An 18,282-nucleotide genomic window follows, 5' to 3' on the forward strand; every position below is an offset into this window, starting at 1 on the left:
AAAAAATCCAAAATATTAATGATGGTTATATCTGAGTGTTGAGATTACACATCTTTTAAGGTAAAAATCAGTTAAAGTGGGCAAAAGACTGGAACAGTCACTTCACAAAGGAAGATATACCAATAAATATACGAATAAATTGGTCAACATCCTTAGTCATCAAGGAAATGTAAGTGAAAGCTACAATGAGATACCACAACTGATAGCACCAAACATTGGCAAGAATGTAGAGCAACAGAACACTCATATATTACTAGTGAGAATGTAAAATGGTATAGCCACTTTGAAAATCAGTTGGCAGTTTCTCGTAAGTTATACATACACCTACCTATGACTCAGCAAATACACTTCTAGAAGAAACAGAAATACTGGACACAGAAAAGTCTTGTGCATGGATTTCATAGTAGTTTTATTCTTAGCCCTGAATACTCCAGGAAGAAAATAAGATTTCAAAATATTTTACTTTGTTTTCTCTTTTCCCAGCCTCAGTCTCAACAACTAGAAACTAGAAACAACCCAAATGTCCATCAGCAAGAGAATGAATAAATAAAATCAGTATGTCCATAAAATGGAATACTTTACAGCAATAAAAAACAAAACACAAAAACCTTCTGATAGCTGGTTGCACCCCAGTATCATTACACTGAGTAAAAGAAGACAGAGACAAAAGGATACGTACTGCATGATTCCATTTGTATGAATTTCTGAAATAGGCAATGTCAATCTATGGCAAAAGAAATCAGCACAATGGTTGTCTGCGGAGGAAGGGGCAGGCAGGGATTAACTGGGATGGGGCTTAAGGGATATTTTGGGGGTCAGGCAGTATTCTGTATTGTTATAGGGTGTGGTTGACACACATGTATGCAACTGCTGAAGCTCATCAATCTATACTTAAGAGCTGTCATTTCACTGTATATAAATTATATTTCAATAAAATGGGAAAAATGAAAACAAATCTTTTTGTTAATGTAGATTTTCAAACACACAAGAAAAGTAGAAAATACACTATAAGGATCCCTCTATCATATTTGAGTAATCATTTGCTAACTTCACTTACTGGCAAAAAAATTGCTTACGACACATAATTCAATGGATTCCCATAGGTTCGTGAGCCAAGAACGATTGTGTTTACTTTCTAAAGAAAGGCAGGGAGTTTTTTGATTGCTTGTTTGTTTCTTTGACAGATTTCATGGTTTGAGAAATGGTAGTATTTTCTATTTCCCAGGGATTTCAACAGAAAGTCAAAATTTGAGGGACACCTGGATAGTTCATTGGCTAAGCGTTTGCCTTCAGCTCAGGGTGTGATCCTGGAGTCCCAGGATCAAGTCCTGCCTTGGGCTCCCTGCATGGAGCCTGTTTCTCCTTCTTCCTGTGTCTCTGCCTCTCTCTCTCTCTCTCTCTCCTAAATAAAAATTTTTAAAAAAGAAAAAAAAATTTTAATTTTTAAAAAGAAAGTCAAAATTTGATCCACTGACACCTACTTAAAAAAATGTGGTCATTTTCAAATACCAGCCAGCTTCATTTTTAAAGGCTTTTTATCAGTTAATGTTGCTTCTTAGAAGGAAACAACCAGAACTGATTGATTTTAAAATAAGCTCAGGGGCACTTGGGTAGGGTAGTCAGTTAAGTGTCTAACTCTTGATTTTGGCTCTGGTCATGATCTCAGGGTCTTGAGATCAAGCCCCACATCAGACTCTGCACTCTTGAGATTCTCTCTTTGTCTGCCCCTCCAGCTCGTGCTCTGTCTCTAAAACAAACAAACAAACAAACAAACAAGCAAACAAAATAAGCTCAATATTTTTTCCATTTCACCAGCTCAGGAACTACAGTGATAGTTTCTGCTATACTACTCCCCACTCATATTTTAGAAGAGGAATCAATGGAAGAAAGGAGGTAGGTTGAGGTTATGATGCTGTTCTTACCAATTATTTGCTATATGATCTTGAATACATTTCTAAATCATTCTGATTCTCAATTTCCACATCAATAGGCATGACAATCCCTATCTCAAAGTTTCATAATGGAAATTAAATATTGTCTGTGAAAATGCCTTGACATACACCAGGAGCTCAGTAAATATTACTACCTTCCCTGAACAGAAGACAAGAATGAAGAACATGTTTTCCTTCGTATTTCATAGTTAGGTACACTCTGGTATCTGGACACTCTTTGAGTGATTTACACAAGTCCTACTTGAACTATTTTTTAGGTGAGGTGAGGATGGGTGGATCAACGTGGGCAGGGATGGCAAGGCTGAGAGATCCTTAACTTTTATCTCCTAAGAACATTGTGAACATTTTATAAAAACTAAGGATGAAATATTGCTTATTTTTTGCAGTTTCTATTTGTCTCTAGGAAAGTGTATCTAGAAGGCAATTTCTTGTGGTGGTGGTGGTGGTGGTGGTGGTGGTGGTATTTCGTTTTGTTGTTGTTGTTGTTGTTATTGTTGTTTTCTGCACTAATCAGTACAGACTGCAGTGATGATTCCCAAACTCTGAACAATAGTCCCCAGTGTGTGGGCAGGGAGGGCCAGCATATGGAGGCCTCTCATATAGCCAAATACTGGCTCTCTGCCCTTCCTTCAGCTTTGTTTAAAGACAAGATCCGTTTCCTCCTTTGTCATCCCCTACAAGGCCTCCAGACTCCACTCTGAAGCCCAGCCAGATTTCTGTAATAAATTACCTGGGAAGCTGAGGCTGAAAAAAAGAAAAGAACAAGGTGAAGTGTTTTGAAATCTGACTTTCCTTTCTGGAGCATTCAGGATTACCTATTCAGAGGGGGCAAGGTTGCACTAAGGGTTGTGCTAGGAAATTTGCCAGCTAAAGTTTGTAGAAGAAATTTGGTCAGTTCATGTAGGCCATTACAAGTTTTTCATATTAAGGGTAAAATGTGTCCAAACTTAAAAAAAAGATAAAGAAAATAGGTTCAGAGAATTACAAAAGAGTACATATAAAAAAGTTTTGTGGCATGATATAAGCCTATACAGGCATGACTTGTTTTATTGCACCTCACTTTATTGTACTTGGCAGAGGATGCATTTTTTACAAACTGAAGGTTTGTGGTAACCCTGCATCCACCAAGTCTATAGGTGCCATTTCCCAACATTTGCTCACTTGTGTCTCTGTGTCATATTTCTGTTAATTCTCACGATATTTCAAACTTTTTCATTATTACTGTTTTTGTTATGGTGACCTGTGATCAATGATCTTTGATGTTACTATTATAATTGTTCTGGGTAAGCATGAACCATGCCCACATAAGACAGTGAGCTTAATATATAATTATTTAGGTGTCTGACTGCTCCACTGACCAGTTTCCCTCATCTCTCTCCCTCTCCTTAGGCCTCTCTACTCCCTCAGACACAATATTGAAATGAGGGTGATTAATAACCCAACAATGGCCTCTAGGTGTTCAAGCAAAAGGAAGAGTCACACATGTCTCACTTTGTTTTTTAATTTATTTTACTTAAATTTGATATAATTAACATAGCATATTATTAGTTTCAGAGGTAGAATTTAGTGATTCATCAGTTGCATATAACACCCAATGTTCATTGCATCATGTGTCCCCCTTAAGGCCCATCACCCAGTTACCCCATCCCCCCCCCTCCTCCCCTCTAGTGACCTTCAGTTTGTTTCCTAGAGTTAAGAGTCTCTTACGGTTTGTCTCCCTCTCTGTTTTCTTATTTTTCCTTCCCTTCCCCTGTGTTCATCTTTTTTGTTTCTTAAATTCCACATAAGAGTGAAATAATTTGTCTTTCTCTGACTTTTTTGCTTAGCATAACACCCTCTAGTTCTATCCACATAGTTGCAAATGGCAAGATTTCATTCTTTTTGATGGCTGAGTAATATTCCAGTGTGTGTGTGTGTGTGTGTGTGTGTGTGTGTGTGTGTGTGTGTATTATCTCACATCTTCTTTATCCATTCATCTGTCAATGAATGTCTGGACTCTTTCCATATTTTGCCTATTGTGGACACTGCTGCTATAAACATTGGATTGCAACACATCTCTCACTTTAAATCAAACCTAAAGGGATCCCTGGGTGGTGCAGCGGTTTGGCACCTGCCTTTGGCCCAGGGCGTGATCCTGGAGACCCCGGATCGAATCCCACGTCGGGATCCCGGTGCATGGAGCCTGCTTCTCCCTCTGCCTATGTCTCTGCCTCTCTCTCTCTCTCTCTCTCTCTGTGACTATCATAAAATAAATAAAATTTTTTTAAAAATTAAAATAAATAAATAAATAAAACCTAAAAATGATTTAGTGAGGAAGGCATGGCAAAAACCCAGACAAGCCAAAGGCTAGGCCTCTTGCAGCAATTAGCCAAATTTCAAATGCAAATGAAGAGTTCTTGAAGGAAACCAGAAGTGCTACTCCAGTGACACATGAATGGTAGGAAAGTGAAACAGCCTAATTGCTAGTATGAAGACAGCTTCAGTAGTCTGGATAGAAGATCAAACCAGCCACAATATCCGCTTAAGCCAAAGCCTAAAGCAGAGCAAGGTCCTAACTCTTTTTAGTTCTACAAAGGCTGAGAGAGGTAAGGAAGGTGCAGAAGAAAAGTCTGAAGCTAGCAGAGGTTGGTTCATCAGGTTTAAAGAAAGAAGTAATCTCCATAATATAAAAGCAACAGGTGCTAATGTAGAAGCTGCAGCAAGTTATCCAGAAGATCTTACCAAGAGAATTAATGAAGGTGGCTACACTAAACAACTGATTTTCTTTCCTTCCCTTCCTTCTTTCCCTTCCTTCCTTCCTTTCTGCAACAGATTTTCAGTGTAGATGAAACAGCCTTCTACTGGAAGCAGATGCCATCTAGGACTTTCATAGCTACAGAGAGGTCAGTGCCTGGCTTCAAAGCCTTCAAGGACAGTCTCACTCTCTTGTTAGGGGCTAACATAGCTAGTGACTTAAATAATTGAAGCCAGTGCTCATTTACCATTCCGAAAATCCTAGGAATCCTTAAGAATTACACTCAATCTACTTTCCCTGTGCTCTCTACATGGAATACAAAGCCTAGATGATAGTACATCTGTTTATAACATGATTTACCAAATATTTTAAGCCCACTGTTGAAACTTACTGTTCAGGAACAAAAGATTCTTTTCAAAATATTACTGCTCATCAACAATGCACCTGATCACTCAAGAGCTCTGATGTAGATGTACAGCAAGGTTAATGTTCTCATGCCTGCTAACATAGCATCCATTCTGCAGTCCAAGGAGTAATTTCAATTCTCAAGTCTTATATTTCTTAGTTAAACTCCATAATTTATAAATTAAATGATAAAATTGATAATATAAATATAAATTAAATGTTATTTAATTCATGTTTCATAAGGCTATAGCTGCCATAAATAGTGATTCCTCTGATGGCTCTGGGCAACGTAAACTGAAAACCTCCTGGAAAGTATTCATGATTCTAGATGTCATTAAGAACATTCAAGGAAGAGATCAAAATACTAATATTAACATGTGTCGGAAGAAGTGGATTCCAACCCACATGGAGATTATTGAGGCGTTTAAGCCTTCCATGGAGAAAGTTAAAGTGCAGGTGGGGTGGAAATAGCAAGAGAACTAGGATTAGAAGTACAGCCTAAAGATATGCCTGAGTTGCTGCAAGCTCATGATAAAACTGAAATGGATGAGGAGCTGCTTCTTGTGGATGAGCACAGGCAGTGGTTTCTTGGGATGGAATGGATTCCTGGTGAAGATGCTGCAAAGACTGTTGAAATGACAATAAGGGATTTAGAACATGACATAAACTTAGTTGATAAACAGAGGCAGCATTTGAGAGGACAGATTCCAATTCTGAAAGAAGTTCTACTGTGGGTAAAATGCCATCAGACAACTCACATGTTACATAGAAATCATGGAAGGAAGAGTCAATTGATGAGGCAAACTTCATTGTCTTGTTTTAAGAAATTGACACAGCCAGCCCAGCCTTCAGCAGCCACCACCCTGATGAGTCAGCGGCCATCAACATTGAGGCAAGACCCTTCACCAGCAAAAAGATTATGATTCTTTGAAAGCTCAGATGATGGTTAGCATTTTGAAGCAATAAAGCATTTTTATTTACTTACTTACTTACTTGTTTATGGTGGGGAGGAGCAGAGGGAGACAGAGAATCCCAAGCATGCTCCATGCCCAGCATGGAGTATGATGTGTGGCTGGATCTCACAACCCTAAGATCATGACCTCAGCCAAAATCAACAGTTGAATGCTTAACTGACTGAGGCATCCAAGTGTCCCTAAGGTATTTTTAATTAAGGTATGTACATTGTTTTTTTTAGACATAAGACTATACCACACACTTACTAGGGTATAGTATAGTGTAAATATAACTTTTATATGCACTGGGAAACCAAAAAAGTCATTTGATTCTATTGCAATATTTGTTTTATTTCAGTGGTCTGGAATTGAACCTGTGATATCTCTGAGGTGTGCCTAGAAGTTGACAAAGTTGTTACCAGGTAGGTAATATTAGTATCCCTCATTTTATAAACAAGGAAAGAAAGTCTCAAAGAAGTTATGTGCTTGTTTGATAAAAGCATATAGGCAGTAAGGAGTAAAATTAGGTCCTGAATCCTGGCATCCTGGTTCCAAATCTTTCCCAAGGCCAGATACCAATTTCAATTCCTCTGAGAATAGTCCTAGTTGATGTGGCCAAGCTTTGGGGCAATGTTCCCTGAAGCACAGACTGTGATAGTGGGGATCCAGAGAATGAGGGGGGAAAGGTGGAGATGTAGGAAGCAAACATGAGATGTGGCACATGAACATCACAGCAGTCATTTGCAGGGCTAAGTCAAGAGGTGCCCCTGATAGCATCTCTTGGGTGGGACCCCCTTTCACACATCCCCTTTCTGAGATTACATCTCTGTTTCAGATTGGGAACAACCAATGCAGAGGGAAGAACAAAGGAAAATAGAAAATAGCATTTCCATAATGTGTTGAGTATCATCCAAATGAGAAAGAAATTTGTGAATGTACATAGAACAACGCATAATTTTTTTAGATTAAAAACACTGTATCCCATCAAGTACAAAGCTTGTTTGACTTTTTTTTGTCAGCCCCATGGGCTTTTTTTTTTTTTTTAACATTTTATTTATTTATTTGACACACAGAGAGAAAGAGCACAAGCAGGGGGAGGGGCAGAGGGAGAAGCAGACTCCCCACTGAGCAGGAAGCCCAGATGTCCAGCTCCTTCCCAGGGTCCTGGGATCATAATTTGGGCAAAAGGCAGATGCTTAACCGACTGAGCCACCCAGGCACCCCAGCCCCATGTATTTTTGTTAGCAATGTTGACCACTGAAATTATTTTCTTAGAAGAGAATTTTCCAGTAAACCTCCCACATCAAATGCAAACTTCCTGTTCCCAACTGCTATTCCTCTTCTTAGGTCCATCATTACAAGCAGCAGGAGGGCTGATGTTCAGCAGAAAATTAATTTGACAGGGTGTGTGCTTAAAGGCATCAGCTTCCAAGGGGAGGAAGTTTTTGTTTTGTTTTATAAAGCATTGCTTTTTACTTGTGGTGTGCCTTCTGTAGCTATGGATTATTTTTTGAAGGTAAAGACTTTAGGTTTAGCTTATTTCTCCTGGAAAATATTCCGTACATGCTATTGAACTGAATGTTTAACAAATACTTCCCCTTAACAAAATAAGGAAAATTCTATGGGTCACTCTTCATTTTATTTTGTTTTTTAAGTTAAAGGTTTTATTTATTTATTTATTGACTCAGAGGGAGAGCACAGCAGTGGGAGTAGCAGACGGACAGGGAGAAGCAGGCTCCCCACCAAGCAGGGAGCCCAATGTGGGGCCTGACCCTAGGACCCTGGGATCATGATGTGAGCTGAAGGCAGACACTTAACCAACTAAGCTACCCAGGAGCTTGGGTCACTTTTCATTTTAGATGAGGTTATAGGAATAGGTGATTCAGAAATTAGGGAAATTAATCTATAAGGACTGTGATCCAAGTTTAAATGTATACTTTTAAAAACAGGGCTTTTGACACTTTATTAAGTATAAAATAAGCACATGGTTAGCATAAACCTCCTCTAAAATTGATCATACCAGGCTTGGCTGCATAGTGGGGACATGTGAGGTGGAATGTGTAGTAGGATTTTTTACAAATACTGCTGCCAGGCTCAGAAATATAATTGGTAATCTGTAGCCTGGGCTTCAGAGTTTTTAAAAACTTCCTAGGCGATTCTAATAGACAGTCAAAGCTGAGCATCATTGTCCTAAATGAAAGAACACATTTAATCAGCACTTACTAAGTACCAGGCACTGCGCTAGGTACCTGTTATCCTTTATTTTATGAATATGGAAATTAGGACTCAGAGAGGTTATCTGCTTAGCATCATAGAGTAATTAAGTGTTAAGGTTGGAAAGAAAAAAAAATCCTACGACTTCACACTCTTTTTGCCATTTACATTGTAGTAAAGAATATGCTAGTGTCTGTAAAGGCCAATGTATTGGCCTTTGAAAATGAAGGCATGATTAAGTGAAGACTAACTTTGTTGAAGATGAAAAGGATAGTCCTTGGGATGCTATGTGAAGCAGGTTTTTTAATCCACATAGAAATAAAATCTGGTGCAAACCTGTTGATCAATATTTCCTTCTAATGCCACATTCTTTTGTTTGAAACCCAGCAGTGTCTCCTATTGAGTTGGAAATTGCAGACTGATGTGAAGGGCCTGATGTCAGGCCTTGCTGATTTGGGCATTAGAGGCTGTTCAGTTGGCTCAGTTGTTTAAACACCTGACTCTTGGTTTGGACCCACGTCATGATCTCAGGGTTGTGATATCCAGACCCACGTCAGGCTCCGTGCTCCACGGGGAGTCTGCTTGAGATTCTGTGTCTCTCTCTCTCAAATAAATAAATAAATTGGCAGCTAGAGGACATAACAGGCACAGAGAACTTAAACACACAGAGAAGAACAGACAGTAAAGGACAGAGAATGAAGGAGACAGAGACAGGGAAAACCCAGAATGAGAGAATGGAGAGAAGCCAAAATGGAAACTCAGGGAGAGCTAGGCAGAGAGAGAGATGGTCAGTCAGTAATGGGAAGAGAGACAAACAGAGGCAACAGAGAAAACCAGACAGGAGACAGAGATGAAGAGAGAAAGGAAGAAAGAAACAGACATGCCGAGAGGAACAGAGAAGACAGATGGAGGTGAACAGGAAGATGGAGGTGAGCAGAGAGGCAGAGCCAGGCAAGAGTGTGGACAGTTTTGTATGCATTCTTGTGGAGAGATGAGAAGCCAACTGGTTTGCCAGGAGGGACAGCCTTCCCAGTCAGGGCTGTTGGGGCGTATGAGTTTAGTCATGCTAAATAGAAACAGGATTCCTTCCTCCTGAGCCTAATTCTGTTCCATCTGGAGGGCAATGTGGTGACTGTGGTTTCTATGCCAGCACTCTGGGCCATGGGAGGACCTCACAGAATTACAGAATGTTGGAACCAAGATCCTTGTGGTGGACATGTGTGGTTTCCTGGCCAGCCCGTATCCATTTACCCCAGTAAAAGCCAGTTTCCAGTAAAAGCCTCCAATATTTGTGGGGGAACCACCCTTTCCCACCTTCAGTCCTTGTGGTTTTTGTGGCATTGACCGTGCCTCCCCACCATCCCCTATTCCATGGATAGTGTATAACCCAGGCTTGGCATATGATCCAGAGCATCAGTTTCTCCTGTGGTTTCAGTGATTGGTTCAAGGACAGGCGCATAACTCAAGGGAGGCAAATCAGAGCCAATCAGTCTCACTTGGGTTTTCTTTCTGGGCTCCTGGGTTTGCCCTCAGATCCAGACTTGAACCATGGAGCCATGTTGGCTGGAGCTGGGGCTGCCATATTGCCAACTTATATAGTCTGAAAATGAAGCCAACACACACAGCAGCAGAGAGTAAAATGAAGAACAACTGGGTTCTTGTGGCCTCTTTGGAACACTGATCAAACTGTTCTGAGGTCAGAACCATCGCTAGGCCTTTTTTTTTTTTTTTTTTTTTTTTTTACAAAAGCTAATAGATTACCTTTTTAAAAAAAATTTTAAAACAGTTTGAAGGGATCCCTGGGTGGCGCAGCGGTTTGGCGCCTGCCTTTGGCCCAGGGCGCGATCCTGGAGACCCGGGATCGAATCCCACATCGGGCTCCCGGTGCATGGAGCCTGCCTCTGCCTGTGTCTCTGCCTCTCTCTCTCTCTCTCTCTCTCTGTGACTATCATAAATAAATAAAAATTAAAAAAAATAAAATAAAACAGTTTGAATTAGGTATTCTTTCATTTGCAACTACATCCTAATGATATAATGTCTTAGAGATCATACATTACTACTTTCTACAAAAACTGAGTTGAACTTATCTATGATTTTAGCTCATTAGTGGCAGCATATGAAGAAAGGTTTCATCCACCACGTACCCCAATGAACTCACTCTTTCATTCTCTCCTCTTTATTTTATTTCAAATTAAGCAATAGGGACCATTTCCAAAAAACATCTTTACTCGTGTGATTTCATAAGCTCTAGAAACACCAGCCCTAAGCAATATGCCCCCTCTAAGCAATGCTTCTCTTTGTTTGGCTAACTCCCCTTCCTACAATGTTTTTCTTCCTTCCTAGTCATGGTAAGCAGAATACAGCATATATCACTGACATTTTTATGTGAACTTACCAAACAGAACCTATATCTTTTAAAAGAGAATAGTGAAATGAACCTGAAGAAATACACATCTAATGCAGGAATTCCAAACATCATAGCATGTGGTTAGAAGACATACTGTGGAGTTGGTGAACCTTCTTACAATTTTCTGAAATGTCAGCTCTGAGCACTAGGTCCAGTATTCTTTTTTATAAGATTCTAGATGAAAACTTACTGAAGAACTCTGAAACACATCTCCCATGTAACATATGTTTAGAGCAGTGGTTCTCAAGCTTCACTGTGCATTAAATCACTGGAGATTTGTTAAACCCTCTTCAAGCCCCACCCCAGACGTTTGGCTTTAGAGGGGGTAGGGGTGGGTCTGATGATTTGCATTTCTGACAAGTTCCCAAGTGATGCTGATGCTACAGGTCTGGAGGGCACCATACTTTGAAGAACATGTTCAGATTTTAAAATAAAATACAGCTTCGAGAGAGTTTGGCCAGGTAGCATAAAACCTCAGCAGTGCCCTGCCCTAGTCTTAGAAATTAAGCCCCTCTCCAACCCCAGCAGAGGTACAGGCTACAGTTTGAGGTGCAACCTGCACAATTGTGGGAGGGGCCCCTGGTGCCCTGCAGGTGAGTCCACTGGTGAATCAGATGAAGGACTACAGCCAGAAGTTGTTGAGTGCTAGGATTGGCAGATGCTTATGTGGTAGGAAAACGGTTTTGAAATACAAATTCAAGTGTCCTTTCTCCCTTTCTGATAATGCCTGTTACTCCAGGCATTAACTAGAGCTGTTTTATTCTCTCATTGCCCCAAGGGATGATGTCACACAGGAAAGAAGCCTATATCCTGGCTTTTGTGTATCTAGATACATAAGCAAGCCAGGTTAATGTGGCCAGTGTGAGTGCACAGGACAAAGTGTTCAGAAGGGCCTGGCACATGGGTTTAATGCTCTGCAGTGGCTGTCTTGAAATTTTTAACAGTTTTAACTTGGAATGTTTGATTTGTAAAGTAGAGTGCAACAGGACAATGGAGCATGCACTTGGGGCTTGAGGCCTTGACTCACATGTAATCCTGCCTCCAGCTGTCTCCTGGGGCAAGTTCCCCACCACTCAAATATCCCCTGGTGCCCTAGTGCCATGGCCCTACTTGGCTTTCTTCCATACCTGGCATAAGCCTGGGCATAGGTACAGAGAGAAGAGGGTGTCAGGCCCTGGGGGTGCATATGCCTCAAGGCATCTGGTGATGAGAATCAAAGAGGATGCCTTTGGACCTCAGGTGGTGGGTGCCACAGCCATCAGGTGAGCAACTCAGTGAGGTCTCTGGTTCAGCCCCAATCCAGACATGGGGGCATATGTGTGTACATGTGTATGGCACGCATGTATGACAATCCCCTTGGAATCAACCCACCATGTGTGTTTGGTGGTGTGTTGACTTTTCCCACCCCATCCCTACCTCTATGTTTTCATATTGCATTGAATCCAGCAAATGATGTAGTTGGCCAATACATAGGCTTTGAAACAGACACCTTTGTACCCCAGAATACCTGAGATGTGATGAAGGCCATTGACAGTCCCATGGACGTTTTTACTTTTCCCAGCATTGTTGTGGGAAGAGGAGACCTATCCTTTGCACTTGAAAGTAATGAAGAATTGAGCTGAGAGCAAGCTGGAGCTGGAGGGGTCTTGGGCCAAGGATGACTTAGCGGTGACCCACACAGTCCAAAGGCCAAACAGGAACAGGCAAAGTTCAGACTATGCCAGCAAGGATAGTGACCTAGACTAGGTACGTGTGTGCGCATGTATGTGTGTAAATCCCACATTGTCGGGAATCCCTGGGTGGCCCAGCGGTTTAGCGCCTGCCTTTGGCCCAGGGCGCGATCGTGGAGACCCGGGATCGAATCCCACGTCGGGCTCCCTGCGTGGAGCCTGCTTCTCCCTCTGCCCGTGTCTCTGCCTCTCTCTCTCTCTCTCTCTCTCTCTCTCTGTGTGACTATCATGAATAAATAAATAAAATCTTTAAAATAAAATAAAATAAATCCCACATTGTCAGATTAAACTCCTGCCATCAGATGACGTGGAGGTTTGAAGTAGAAAATAAATGGCTTACAGAAAAAAAAATTAAATCTCTTACATTCCTGAATTTGCAGATCGATGTGTATATATGCTATACTTGTCCCCAAAAATGAGAAAAGGAGTTTGTAGAGGCAGAGTTAAGAACATCCAGGGAAAGAAACCACTTGCAAGGCTGAGAGCTGGGAGAGACTCGTCAGGCCTGGCAAGGAACCACTGTTCAGAGGATCTAAGAAGGGAACTCTCAAAGTCCACTTACAAAAGCCAAATTGCCCAGGGTCAAGAAGCATAAGGACTGAGCCTGGTCAGGGGAAGCCGACCTAAGAAGCAGTATCACAGCATAGCTTCCTTCTAAGAGAGTTGTTTAAATTGTCCATGAAAATATTTTGTTCTTTCATGAATACAAATTCCTTGTGTACTTTATTTGGGAGAACATTTTCTTCAAAGCAATTTAGCTAAGGCGGTGGCGGGGGGGGGGGGGGGCGGTGGCGGGGGGGTTGGGGAATACTGGTTGCCAGGAGTTCCATCCAGGTCCAGGGGAAGAGCAATACTTGACAAAAATTAGCAGGAACTGAGTCTCAGAAACACTGGAAAGAGCAAAGTCATTGAGAAACCTGATTTTTTAAGCGGGACGGTATTTTTGGAGATTTCTTTTCTCTTTTTTTAAATTTCTCTCTCTTCTAGTTTTTCTACAATGCATAGCTTTTACTTAAGCAGTTTTTACAAAGGGGTAATTCTCTAAAATGAAGCAAAATGTGGGCATTCACAATACTTGTAGTGAAGATCCATTTATGATTCTAATCTGCCTTTCTCTTGGGAAGAAAGGGGCAATAAAAGAAGAAAATGAAAAAGAAAGCCCAAGTATTTAGTTTTATTCTCTTTCCTATTAGCTCAATCCAGACACAAATGAAAGAACAAACATTCCCAGGGAAAAACCAGAATGGAGGGGAGGCAGGGGGACCCACAGGTGGCCAGGTCTTTAGAGGACCAAAGTGCACCCACAAGAGGCCTCCTCAAGGAGATATCTCAGACCAAATCATAGCTGACCTAGAGGATGTACCACAGCAGGTTACTGGGCCTCTGGGATTGTGCTGGTGGGGGGCAGGGAATGGATTCTGTGAACAAACTAGTCAGGCCCATGTCAACAAAAATTCTTATATAACCAAAGATGTTCCAGGTTGTAATAAATAAATACAAAGCCCAGATAAAACCAAAACCATTGTGTCAAAAATCCATGAATAGTTCCCTGGAGTTCCTTGGAACTGGATTTGACTTATAGAAGGTTTAGGGGGAGAGGGGTTTAAAAGATTCTATTTTTAAGTAATCTTTACACCCAAGGTGGGGCTTGAACTCACAATGCCAGGATCAAGAGTCACATACTCCACTGACTGAGCCAGCCGGGCACCCCCTTTATTTATTTATTTTTCAAGATTTGGAAGGTTTTAACTTGTCCATCTGGTGCCAAATCTGCCATAAGAGGGAACTCTCAATATGGATACAATTCATACCTGTGACAAACCAGGATAGAAAAAGACATTCAAATGCCAAAGCGCCCAGAGAGAATAAAAGGGGAACAGAGAAAAGTAGATGCAGAGAGAAATGGCATCCAATAACTCAGAACAGATAATGGATTTGTTCTTATGGAATCGGTGAAAAAAGGTTCTGCAGAAGGGGGTCAAGTCCCTGACCCATTTAAAAGAGTGTGCACCCTACTTGGCAGGCTGCCCTTCCCTGATGTGGCCTCCGTGTCAAGAAAACTGGATCCCAGTTCTCAGAAGCTTGTGTTTCTTCTCTCTTAGGGATCCTGTTTAGCTCACGATGAGAATTCTGTCCTCATCAGCATCAGTTTCCAAAATTCCTCACACTGACACAAAATTAAAAGGGAAGCAGAGGCCCCTCTGGGCTGTTTTATATCATGAATCACCAGGCCCTTCCTGACTCTCCTGGGAATCCCATCCACACACAGAGGTCCCATTGACTCCTGGGGTCCCTGTCAAAGGCGAATTCAAGAATGGAAAAGATGAGCTGGAGTTGATTTCATGTTGGCCTCATCGGCTGAGTCTTGTCACAGGCAAGGGTCACAGCAGCTTAAGATTAAAGAGCCTGCCATTCAAATACTTGGGGGCTTCTAGCATTCTGAGCGTAAATGGATCCCATAATTTACATGCGGACTATTTAGAAGGAGATGAATGAACAACAGAGCTCCACAGTGTTCTTTTTAGACATACAGTGCAGCCTGTTTGCGTGGTAACTAGACTGTAAACACGTGCCACTGAAGGAAGTGCTTTGCCAGGTTTGCTGTGTTTTATTTTAATCCTGAAACAGGCAAAGGAAGAACAGAGTTTAAGAAAGGACATCCTCAAGCCTGGACAATCAAACACCTTTCCAGAGACATAACAACTTTGGGTTTTTTAAATACTTCACTGCTTTAAAGATTCAACAAGAATAAGGTTTTGTTGTTGTTGTTGTTGTTGTTGTTGTTGTTGTTGTTAACAAAGGCTGGATCCTCTCTGTACAGGATCCCACGCTCTTCCAGCAAGAGAATAGAGGAAGACTGACCATGGCATGGATATCAGAAATTTGCCTTTGGAAATGTGAGAATTTCTGTTACTTGTAAGTAAATCGTAGGACTTTGATTTGTTCACTCTTTCATTCAGCTATTCACTTTGTTTATGTAGTGAACATCTGTTAAGTCTCTCCCATGTACAAGGCACTATGCTAGGCACAGGGTGAACAAAATGACATGAGATAGATTCCAGGGTTCCATGTAAAATGGACTAAGCTGGCTAACCAACCTTGCTCCTCCCACTGAATGTAGCTATAAAACCTGGACAGAATGCAAGGAGCAGGTATTTACTTTGAAAAGTAAATAGTAGCAGGTGGCTTGGGGAAAAGATCGAAATTTGAAGTACTGCTAAAACTGGTGGTGAGCTTCTCACTTTTCTCCTCCTGGTGTCCCTTGCCCTGGATTCAAGGCAGCCTAAAACCTGGAAGTGAGTGTTGGCAAGAATAGAGAGAGCTCCAGCAAAGGCCCTTTTGTTTTGACATGAGCAATAGAAGGATCTCCCAACATTCAGAGAAAATGGAAGAAATTTCCCATATTCCTTTTTCTTTCTTTTTCTTTTCCTGAATCTCTCAAATTACCCAACCTGTGATGGCCCACAGGTCCCTAAAACTCCGAGGGACAGGAAGGAACCTTCCCCTCTGATTCTAAGAACTGTGGCCCGAGAGTGGCACTAATGCCTGCTACTTTTTTTTCCCCCTTCTCCATCTTCCTGCCTCTTGGCCACTATAATGAAGAATCTGACTCTATTTTTGATGTTTGATTGCTGACAGCTTTTGAGCTTCACCACTCCCCATTCCCTTTGTCCCACATCTGGACAAAGCTGGTAAGAAGGCTCAGTTGCTCCTTTGTCACCAATGGGAAGTACAAACCCTGGTGTTCCAGCCTTCATGCAGGGACTTTTGTCCCAGCTGCACTCCCTGGCTCGCAGAAACACCAAGCTAGTCTCCATTTCTGGCTCTTTCAAGCTGTTTTCAAATCAGCTTGGGAGGCCTCTTTGCTCTCTCCAGAAAGTTCCATGACATAAGTAATAAACTTTTCCATACTTCCTTGTTGATGTATGGCTCATTGATCTTAATATCCAAATAAAAAAAAGTTTTGGCACAATTACAGTGGGGGAGGTCCATCCCATTTTTGCTGAATGAAAACAACATCCCCAGATATGGGCACTGCTAATAGGAAATGCACAGCAGATGAAGACCAACAAGGGACTCTTTGGGGAACAAGAAAGCACTAGGGAAATCTCAGAGAGGACGCAGCTGAGGGCACTGGTCAAATTGTTTAAGAGCTAGGGCTTATTCCCAGGCTGTGCCTGCCTGAATATGACAGTAAGAGTGTATCCCAGGAAGAAAAATTAATCATGGGAGATGTCACTGCCCAAGTGTCAGACTGGCCACTAGGTGGCGTACACTTTAGGTTGATCCCAGCAGCAGAGCAAAGGCTTGGAAAACAACTGACTGAAACCACAACCTACACAAGGCTGGTCAGAACTTGCAGCCTAAAACCAACTAGGTTGATTGCCTGCTAAAACAAAAAATGTCAACAATCTATCGAATTTAAACAAGACCCAGAGTCTCATAACAGAATCTTCAAAATATCCAAGACACAATCCAAAATTAATCAGCATGCCAAGAACTAGGAAAACCTCAACTCTAATAAATAGACTTGCTTGCGAGAAGTACACAACCGAGTGTGGAAGACAGAATCGTAAATGGATGGTGGCATAACCTTTGGTATCTTTGGTACCTATGCTGTGAGAGATGCAGATAGGACAATGCAGGAGCACAGACGTAGTAGACCTAACCCAGTCTGGGGAGGTGGAGTCAGGAAATTGGGACTGGCTTCCTAGAAGAACAGATGTTGGAGTTAAGTCTGAAAGAATAAACAGACAAGGAGGAGTTAGGTGAGGAAGTAGAAAGTAGAAAGTATTTATAGGGTGCCTGGGTGGCTTAGTCGGTTAGACTCTTGATTTCGGCTCAGGTCATGATCTCAGGGCTGTCAGGCTCTTAGCTCTGCTTGGAGTGGGCTTGGGATCCTCCCTCTCCCTCTGCCCCGCCCCCTCTCTGAAAAAAAAAAGGAAGGAGTATTCACATCTATGCAAGGGTCAGCAAGAGAAAAGAAAGCAGGTCAGGCAGGCGTGAATGGGGGACTGCAAACCACCCTGTTTTGATGGGGCACTAGCTACTAGGCAGGAGGTAGCAGAAATGGATGGTGGAATGTCCAGGAGCAGGCCACAGAAGGCTTCAAATACCATCATATATCACATTGGACCTTATCGGTCATCCTATCTGATCTCAGTTTTGGCAACACTGATACATTAATACAACATAACACAGTGGTCATAACGAAATCATAGAAATCATGGCACCCCTCTGGGTCTTGGCTTCTTGTGGCCTAAACTATTGGTATGCACTGTCCTACTGGTGTGCACTGATGACCTGTCTGGCCCAGCCTCTCTTGAAATTAGATTCGCTGTGTGACTGTTTGTGCCTATTGGATGCGAGTGTAAGTGATGCATGAAACACTCAGGGCTCAGCTGTCTCAAGAACCCAGGGTGCCTTTCCTGAACTCTCTTCCCCTTTCGCGTAGACCTTAGAGGCATGTGCTCAAAGGCCATGCAACAAGATGGAAGGAATAGGGTTTCTGGGTCATCACTTGGAGGTGAGTCACTTCAGGAACATTAACAAAGGAGTTTGCACAAGGGAACAATAAGCTTTTCTTGTGTGAAGCCACTGAGATTTCATGGTCCAGTGTAATAGAATTTCTCCATCTCTTTATCAAGAACATGATAAACCTCCCTCCAAAGTCTTCCCAGATCCATAAATCTAACTTTATCTAGAGAAGTCCCTCCTCCAAACATCTTTGTCCAATTTCTTGGGGTCAGTTCTGCCTATGTTCTTCATCTTGAGGACACTTCTGTATCCTCCCTTGGAGAAGAGTCATGATGCCAGAGACACTGAGGACAGAATAGGTGAGCTTTATAGCTCACCTAGTGCACCTTACTTCCTAGTACCTGACTCA

At 41.9% G+C, this 18,282-nt stretch overlaps 2 long non-coding RNA genes across 4 annotated transcripts in view; one reads left to right on the top strand and one right to left on the bottom strand.

The window, feature by feature from the left end:
* The window catches only part of LOC112641744 (uncharacterized), a 70,902-nt gene extending 55,560 nt beyond the window's left edge, over nucleotides 1–15,342 (top strand). Inside the window, exons 3-5 of one of the 3 annotated variants that reach the window (XR_004804036.2) lie at nucleotides 6,403–6,466; nucleotides 12,227–12,411; nucleotides 15,217–15,342. This is a non-coding gene — a long non-coding RNA (uncharacterized LOC112641744). Of the gene's footprint in view, nucleotides 1–6,402; nucleotides 6,467–6,879; nucleotides 7,035–12,226; nucleotides 12,412–15,216 lie in introns of those variants that run through there. The other 2 variants (XR_004804035.2, XR_003124818.3) reach the window with 2 other exon arrangements.
* LOC125752215 (uncharacterized) overlaps nucleotides 1–18,282 on the bottom strand; it is a 34,716-nt gene that overhangs the window by 10,626 nt on the left and 5,808 nt on the right. The gene's annotated exons all lie outside the window — the stretch shown is intronic.

Source organism: Canis lupus, chromosome 12 (genome assembly GCF_003254725.2).
Source record: "Canis lupus dingo isolate Sandy chromosome 12, ASM325472v2, whole genome shotgun sequence".
Classification (NCBI taxonomy): Eukaryota; Metazoa; Chordata; class Mammalia; order Carnivora; family Canidae; genus Canis; species Canis lupus.